Source organism: Calonectris borealis, unplaced genomic scaffold (assembly GCF_964195595.1).
Source record: "Calonectris borealis unplaced genomic scaffold, bCalBor7.hap1.2 HAP1_SCAFFOLD_330, whole genome shotgun sequence".
Taxonomy (NCBI): Eukaryota; Metazoa; Chordata; class Aves; order Procellariiformes; family Procellariidae; genus Calonectris; species Calonectris borealis.
In genome coordinates this window covers 16,579-23,894 of record NW_027441712.1, presented here as the reverse complement: position 1 = coordinate 23,894, position 7,316 = coordinate 16,579, and the positions used below count along the sequence as shown (strand labels likewise).

Sequence of the window (7,316 nt, the reverse complement as noted above, 5' to 3'; positions counted from 1 at the left end):
ATAGACTTAGATTTTAGACTTAGACATCTATTTACACTTACAGATCATCTCTTAGATTACGTATAATGCCTATTTAGGCTCTCTGCGTAACACGTAGTAAGTGTAGACAGCGGTATCTATTCAGACTTTTTTCTATTTTCAATTCCTTCATACATAAAATATATCATCCTTTTTGCATTTGGAAGTGCTTTCTTTTTTAATTTATATAGACGTGAGTTATTTTTGTATTTTAAAACCCTATATACGTCTTTCGAATTTTTTTCTACTCTAAAATCCTTTATATAATAGGGCAGATATAGGTTCTTATGTTGCAATCCTTTTATACGTATAAAGGAATATTATTTTCCAATATATAGAACGAGGAGAGATTTTTCTCTATTTCGAGGCCTCACAGATAGATTTACAGTTTTTAAAAATTTTTGAACCCCCCCCAAGGAATTATCAGGCACTTTTGGGCTGTGACCCCCTTTTTGGGGGGGACCCCCCCCATGACCCCCCATTCCCCACTCACCTGCTCCTCCACGGCATCATCAGCCCGCCGGTGATGTTGCGGTGCCCCAAATGACATCATCACCCCTCCAGGCCCCCAACCCCCCCTTTTTATTCAGCCCCCAAAAAGGCACAACAGGAGGGAAACGGCCCCAACCGGCGGCTCGTTACGTTAATAATGCCATTGACGTACGTACGCACGCGCCCCCGCCAAAAAGGGGGGCTCTGCTAGAAAGATAAAGGAGGGGCGGCCCCCCCAAACGCTTGCAGCCCCCCCCAGGCCCCGTCCCGCAGGCTGGCAGCCGGCCCCTTACCCTCAGCACGCCCAACGACCGGCAGGCAAACCCGGGCCGGGGGTCTCTCCTGAGCACCACGGGACGCTCACAGCGAGGCACCTGAAAAACAAAAATCCCAACGGATATTTCAGCACGTTAAAAAAAACAGCACCGAAGGCAGCAGAGGAATTCGGTCAGGGCAAGGGAGAGGGCAGCAGTCGAGCTAAAGGAGGGTGCCGGGCAAACGGCTCAGCTCGAAATACAACGCGGCCTTTAAAAGCTCGAGCGATCCGAACGCTTAAAATCCGCGTGAGGACTAACTGACGCGATTCTGAACGCGTCCTTCGCAGAGGAGTAAAGGCTCTCGCTGGTGTCGGAAAACGCCTCGTCCCTTCCTTACAGCACCGCTGCCGGGAGATAACCCCGTGAGGCTGCGGGACAAGGGCGCGCCGTAATCGGCATCTACGCTCACGGATCCGCCGCCACAGCTCCAGCCCTGGCGCTGCTGCTGCTGCTGCTGCTGCGCATCTCGCTCGCTTGGCCGATAAAGCTGAAAGTGAAGCGTAAAACTTTGAAGAGTAAAATGAAAAAGAAAGAACGAATCTCAGCAATTCATTTTACGTAAACATACGCGCACCTTTTTAGCGTACGTACAACGAGAAGGCTTATACCATAAAAAAATTTGATTTTCCTTTTGCGTTAATTGAAATTGCGTAGCTGTGAATTCATGCCGTTAAATTATCTACCTCCAAACTACACAGCTATCGTTTGACCAGGGGTTTTGCGTGCGTTACGTGACTAGGAGCGGCGCCGAGACCGATGCTACCGAACGGCCGGGGAAAGGCGCCGTCGAAAGCGAGACAGAAATAAAGGACTTCAGAGCACTCTGCCAAAAGATCGGGAAAAAAACCCGTAACGTTCAGTTGCCTCTCTTTTGAAACGTTTAGAGCAACTACCCAACTGCTTAAGCACACCTAATAAATTATACGCTACAGCTATTTGGCAGTTGCAGTTTAAACAACGCAAGTCAGTTTGGAAATCAGACAATTTTAACTTTCTTTTTAAAATCTCATTTACGATAGAAAAATCAGTGAGATAAGAGATCTCCCGTACGGTTTTACTTTTTTTTGAGGGGGGAGGGAGGGGAGGGCAGGCGGTGGGGAATATCAAATCCCCGGTGCTGCAATACATCAGGCTACCAAAAAGGACCGGCAGGTTTGCTAACGCTGTCGGCCGTAGCCGAGCGTGCGGAGGAACGCGTCTTTACGATCTCTCGACCGTTACACCCGAGAACCAAAGATCAGCCGTACGTCGACTATCGGAAGACGTGCTGCGCTTGGGTCTGTGCAAGGAAATCGGCTTACCCCCCTTTTTTTTTTTTCCCAGAGAGAGTGAAAAGTCTCCTTGCGGATGACTTCTACTGCCGAGCACGTCATCTCCGAAGATCCATTCTGATGGGAAGTTCGTAAAAGGCGACTCCTTTGAACGAGAAACATTTCCATTCTGGAAAATCTCTTTCCAACCAAAGTCAAAATTACGCGCTGCAGGTTAAGGAAAAAGGACGCGATAGAAGCAGTAACTCACCAAAACCACGTCAGGACTCTCTGTCGCTAGTTACGAGGCTGCTACCGCTTCTCGGGAAAGCCTGGAAAACGCACCGAAGCGACGCCGATTTGTCCCGTGTTGTCCACGCCGCTTCTTTGACCTTGATTGCTTTTAGCACAGGTGCTAGCATCGCAGTAAGCTGTTCGAGTGCTCCTGTAAGGCATTTTAAACACTGACTGACTGACAAAGCATAAAGCTTTTATCGTGAAAACAAAGCCTGTTTCTCCCGAACGTCCCAACTCCTACAAACGGTTCCTTTCCTCTCCTAGTCCAACGTTATTTTCACAGCACCCTTTCCTAGCAAGCGCACAGAAACAGAAGACCGTGCTTGCAGGAAGAGAAAACAGACGGAGGGAAGCAAGCTTTGCATAGGCGTACCACGCTCCAGAACAGACCTCCTTTATTTTTAGTATTTGCGTTAAAATATTTCACGTTAAAAAAATCACATAGAAGGAGAGTTGCCACGTTCTTCGTGTTAACTGTAAAGTCCGTGCTACGAGCACCTTAGGAAAAACGCAGACACATATCACAGGCCTACCTTGTACTTGCAGACCACTATGGATCCTTTCCATCTGTCTCGTACTTTCACGGCAGTTGACGTTCTGCTGAGAGGAAAGGAAAAAAAAAAAACAAACAACGTTTAGCACGAAGCTTCCTTTGCTGCGAAGAGAACAACCGAGTGGAGGAGAAAGTCTTTTGCACCACCTTTGGTGCAGTTGTTGAGACAGGCCACTAGAGCTTCTGCACGTTTGAGACAACCGTGCCTTTTTTTTGGCTCATCGGCAGCTTTAGTTTCGCTAGAACTCACTTTCCTAGAGACGCGCAGGTGACGGGCACAGGTACCTACGTACGTTTTCTCGAGCCTAAGCAGAGCCGCGATTTCCTCACCCGATCCGTCCCAAGGGGAGTATTTTTGTTAAAGAGCACGGCAACCCGTCCGTCCTCGCAAACTCGCTGCGAAAGAGGAATCCTTTTTTCCAGGCCGTTTCTCCAAACAGTCGAGGTCTTTGAAAACCGCAGTTGCTTTCAAACGAGCCACTTGGAGCACGTTGCCAAACAACGCTCGGCAGTAAGACTTTGACGTGCTTGACGCACACAAATCTGGGGTAACTCGCTACTTGCTTCCTGTCGTCGTTGTTCTTCCTTCAGAAATTCTACTCGTAGCCAAGTTATTCGCTACCGGTTCAAGCGTTTACCTTCCAGCTATTACCAGCGCGTTTACACAGGCGAGGAACTAAATCGCTCTTCTAAAACTACCCGAGTGAAAATTACAGCCGCGAAAGAGGAGTGACAGAGAAGGAAAGGAGGGGCCAGGCAGCAAGAGAGCTCTGCAGGCTGCCACCAGTCAACGTCGCGCTCAAAAAAAAAAAAAAAACAACCAAAAAAACCCCCCAAAAACCCCCAAAACACACAAACACAAAAAAACCCCACAAAAACCAACAACAAAACAGAACCTTGACGTTGTAGCTTTTTTTTCTTTTGGAGCTCGTCCCTGTCTCAGCTGATCGTCTCGTCAGAGCACGAAGTGCAGATGATCCGTATCCCGATGACATCTGCACGCGATGAACACGTGTTCAGAAATAGTCCAGATCTGTAAGACTGGTGTCATTTGCGTGGTTTTAATAATCGTAACTCCGCTTTATCGACCGATGCATTTGTGAGGAAACTAAGTAGCTTTTAAACGTAGCCTCTCCTTGGGGAGAAAAACGCGTTAGGGAGTGGAAAAAAGGATGATTCAGAGCTCCCAACCGTGACGGAGCAGCGGGGAAATTCACGAAAGCGAAGACCAACAGCAGCAACGTGAAGCGACATTTGGCTTTAATTCTGGTCACGTACTTAAGCGGCTCTCCAAGTCTATGCCTCGAGCCTATGAACAACTAGCCCTTTTTTGGAAGGACCAACTTTTGTTGGAAGACTCCACTGAACAGAACGTGGATTGAGCCACAGGACAACGTGCCGTCAACACTCTCAGGAAAAAAAAATCAAGTAAAAATCAAGTTGAAATATCAGCTTCCGTCGTGTCTCATTCATTACGTTTCTAGTGGTACCTGGGTGCTCCAAAATTCACTCTCCTGACACCACGTAGTACTACAAATTGAGTTACGCCTATAAAAATAAAAGGCTATTTCCAACCTGCCCATAAAATCAGTATGAACAAAGAAAAGAGAAACACTTGACCCTAAAGAAGGTCACAGGCAGCTCTTAATTTTTCGTAGATGAAAGCTCATTCTTTTCCCTGGAAGGAAAACGCTCGTAACTACCCAGGGACCGATTCGGGAACGAGGCACGCACGCTCTGTTCACGGCAACTGTTCGTCAGCTTTTCTGCACCGGCAGCAAATTTGCCTTTTCCCTGGGTTTGACGCGGAGCACCTGCAGCGTCCTTGAACGCGCCAATGTTTCTCCCCGCTCCCCCGGCCCCCCACGTGCCATTACCTGAGCAGCAAGCGGCGTCAACCGCGCAGGATTTTCTTCACGTGACGCAGAAGGCGACGCTGGGAAAAGAGGAGGCACAAAATGAACCTGTTTGTCACACCCAGCCAACGGTGAAAACCCAGGGAAGGATTCTGCCGTGCGGGGCCGGGCTGTGCACCCCGGGAGCTCCAGCCGGCCGGTTTCGCTCCCCTTTGCCGGGTACCGGGGAGACACCGCCGCCTCGTGCTGCCGCCTGCCCCCCGGGGAGAGCCGGGGGACCCCCACCTCACTTCAGCCCTCGGGAACGGGTCCGGGAGAGACCCTCCACGCAGAGAGGGCGGATCCACGCGTGGCGTGGATTTAATCCCCGAGGGAAGAGGCCGGGCTCCCCGCTGGCAGAAGGACAACTCGCCTCCCTGCCGCTCGGAGCGCCTTGCCGGGGACAGCCCTGCCTGCGCCTGGCTGCTCTTCAGCCGTGCTGGGAGTGCAGTCTGGCCGACGGATGCTCCGGCAAACAGACACTGCAGCGAATCGCAGCTCCCGCTCGTTACAGCTGCCGGTAATTTTGCCTCTGGCTAAGGCATGCCCCAGACAGCGGACACCCCGTCTCGTTCCAGCTCCTGCTTGCTACGGTTCTGGCTAATCGAAGCTCCAGCTCCGCACCGTTGATTTCAGCTCCTTCTCCTCACGAGCTCCAGCTATTTGCAACAGCCTGGGTTTTTGACAAGGTCGTAAACCAATCGCCGTCAAAACTCGACTGTTAGGATTAAATATCATAGTTGGACATTGTACAAACATTAATGAGTTTGTACGACTAACCAGTTAATAACTATTCGAAGCAGTCGACAAGCAAGAGCTGGACTCAAAGAGGGCGTGCGGGGTCTGAAAAGCAGAGACCACCTCTTCCCCCCAGAGACCACCGCAGACGTTGAGTTGGGCCTGATGCGTGCCGGCCTCCCGCACTTCGGGGTCCAGCAGGACCAGACCCCCACCCCCGGGGAGGGTCCACGCACCCTGCCCACCCCCTGCTTTCCCCTGCAGCCCCCAATGCCCGCCCACCCCCCGCACAAACGGCCAAACCGGCTTCTGCTTTGGGCCCCCAAACCAGTTCACTTAGCGCCCATTTCTGAGCCCAAAACCCCAGCTGCTGCGCCTCTTCTCAAGTCGCAAAGGTGCCCCCGGGGAGGGCAAGCGCTTGCGTGATGCTTCGGGCAGAAACGGGGCTGAAAGGTCCGATCCCGGTGCCGGGGGAGCAGAGGCGAGCTGGCTGGGACCAGCTTTTGCTCCTGGAACAACCCCAAGTCCCTGCTCCGAGGTCTTCCCCTTGGGGCCCTGGGGTGGACCTGTCCCTCCCCTTCAAATGCCGCAGGAGTTTCGGGGGCAGAAGGCCGTTTCTAATCCCTCTCTGCAGCAGCTCCTCCCTCGACTCGGCCCGCGAGGCCCCCAGTCTGCCTGCAAGGAGGGCTGGGGGGTCCCCGGCCCCACGGGGCGACAGCAGGGACTCGCAGGGAGGGTCTGTTTGCACACAGCGCCCCTTCCTTCCTTCCTTCCGCCCGCCCGCCCGCCCGCGCCCCCTCCCCGGCCCCACTGCGCGGCCCCCCTAGGGCACGCAGCCGCCCCCCCCCCCCCCAACTCCCCACTCCCCAGATGCTCACAGCCCCTCCCCCGCCTAGAGCCCCCCCAGCCCCCGTCCCCGGAGCCTGCCGAACCGCCCCCCCCCCCGCCACAGCCCCACTCCTCGGCTCCCCGGGCCCGCGGCTCCTCACACTCACGCTGCGCCGCCGCCTCGGTGCAGAGCCCGCCGCGCGCCCCGTTGAAATACGGTCCGCAGCCAATCAGCGCGCGGCTCCGCCGGCCCGCCCGCGCGAGGCACGCCGGGAGTTGTAGTCCCCGCCCCGGGACCGCGCATGCGCACCGCGCCCCGGGACCGCGCATGCGCACCGCGCCCCGGGACCGCGCATGCGCACCGCGCCCCGGGACCGCGCATGCGCACCGCGCCCCGGGACCGCGCATGCGCACCGCGCCCCGGGACCGCGCATGCGCACCGCGCCCCGGGACCGCGCATGCGCACCGCGCCCCGGGACCGCGCATGCGCACCGCGCCCCGGGACCGCGCATGCGCACCGCGCCCCGGGACCGCGCATGCGCACCGCGCCCCGGGACCGCGCATGCGCACCGCGCCCCGGGACCGCGCATGCGCACCGCGCCCCGGGACCGCGCATGCGCATCGCGCCCCGGGACCGCGCATGCGCACCGCGCCCCGGGACCGCGCATGCGCACGGCTCGCAGCCCCGTCCGCAGCGTTTGCAAGCACTTCCCAGCCCCAGGACCCCCGGAGCTCACAGCACTCGACCACACCATTTTCCAGCCCCCTGGGAGCCCCACTCTCACGTCCCGCCAGGACCCACAGCCCCACTTCCCAGCTCCTTGGGGGACCTTGATCTCGATGGTCCGGGAGTCCTCCAGGGGTACTCTCTAGGCCGGACTTTGCGCTCTATGGTCCGGCAGTCCTCCAGGGGTACTCTCTAGGCCGG

The 7,316-nt window shown here is 55.3% G+C and overlaps 1 long non-coding RNA gene across 2 annotated transcripts; it reads right to left on the bottom strand.

Annotated features, from left to right (window-relative positions):
* Positions 1-2,530: 2,530 nt before the first annotated feature.
* LOC142077613 (uncharacterized) lies at positions 2,531-6,854 on the bottom strand. 2 transcript variants are annotated; one of them, XR_012671932.1, is made up of 3 exons: positions 6,556-6,854; positions 4,805-4,863; positions 2,531-3,968 (listed from the first exon to the last, which is right to left on the bottom strand). It is a non-coding gene; the product is annotated as an uncharacterized LOC142077613 (long non-coding RNA). The 2 variants fall into 2 exon arrangements; XR_012671933.1 differs by having other exon boundaries at positions 2,531-3,922.
* Between the last annotated feature and the right edge of the window lie 462 nt (positions 6,855-7,316).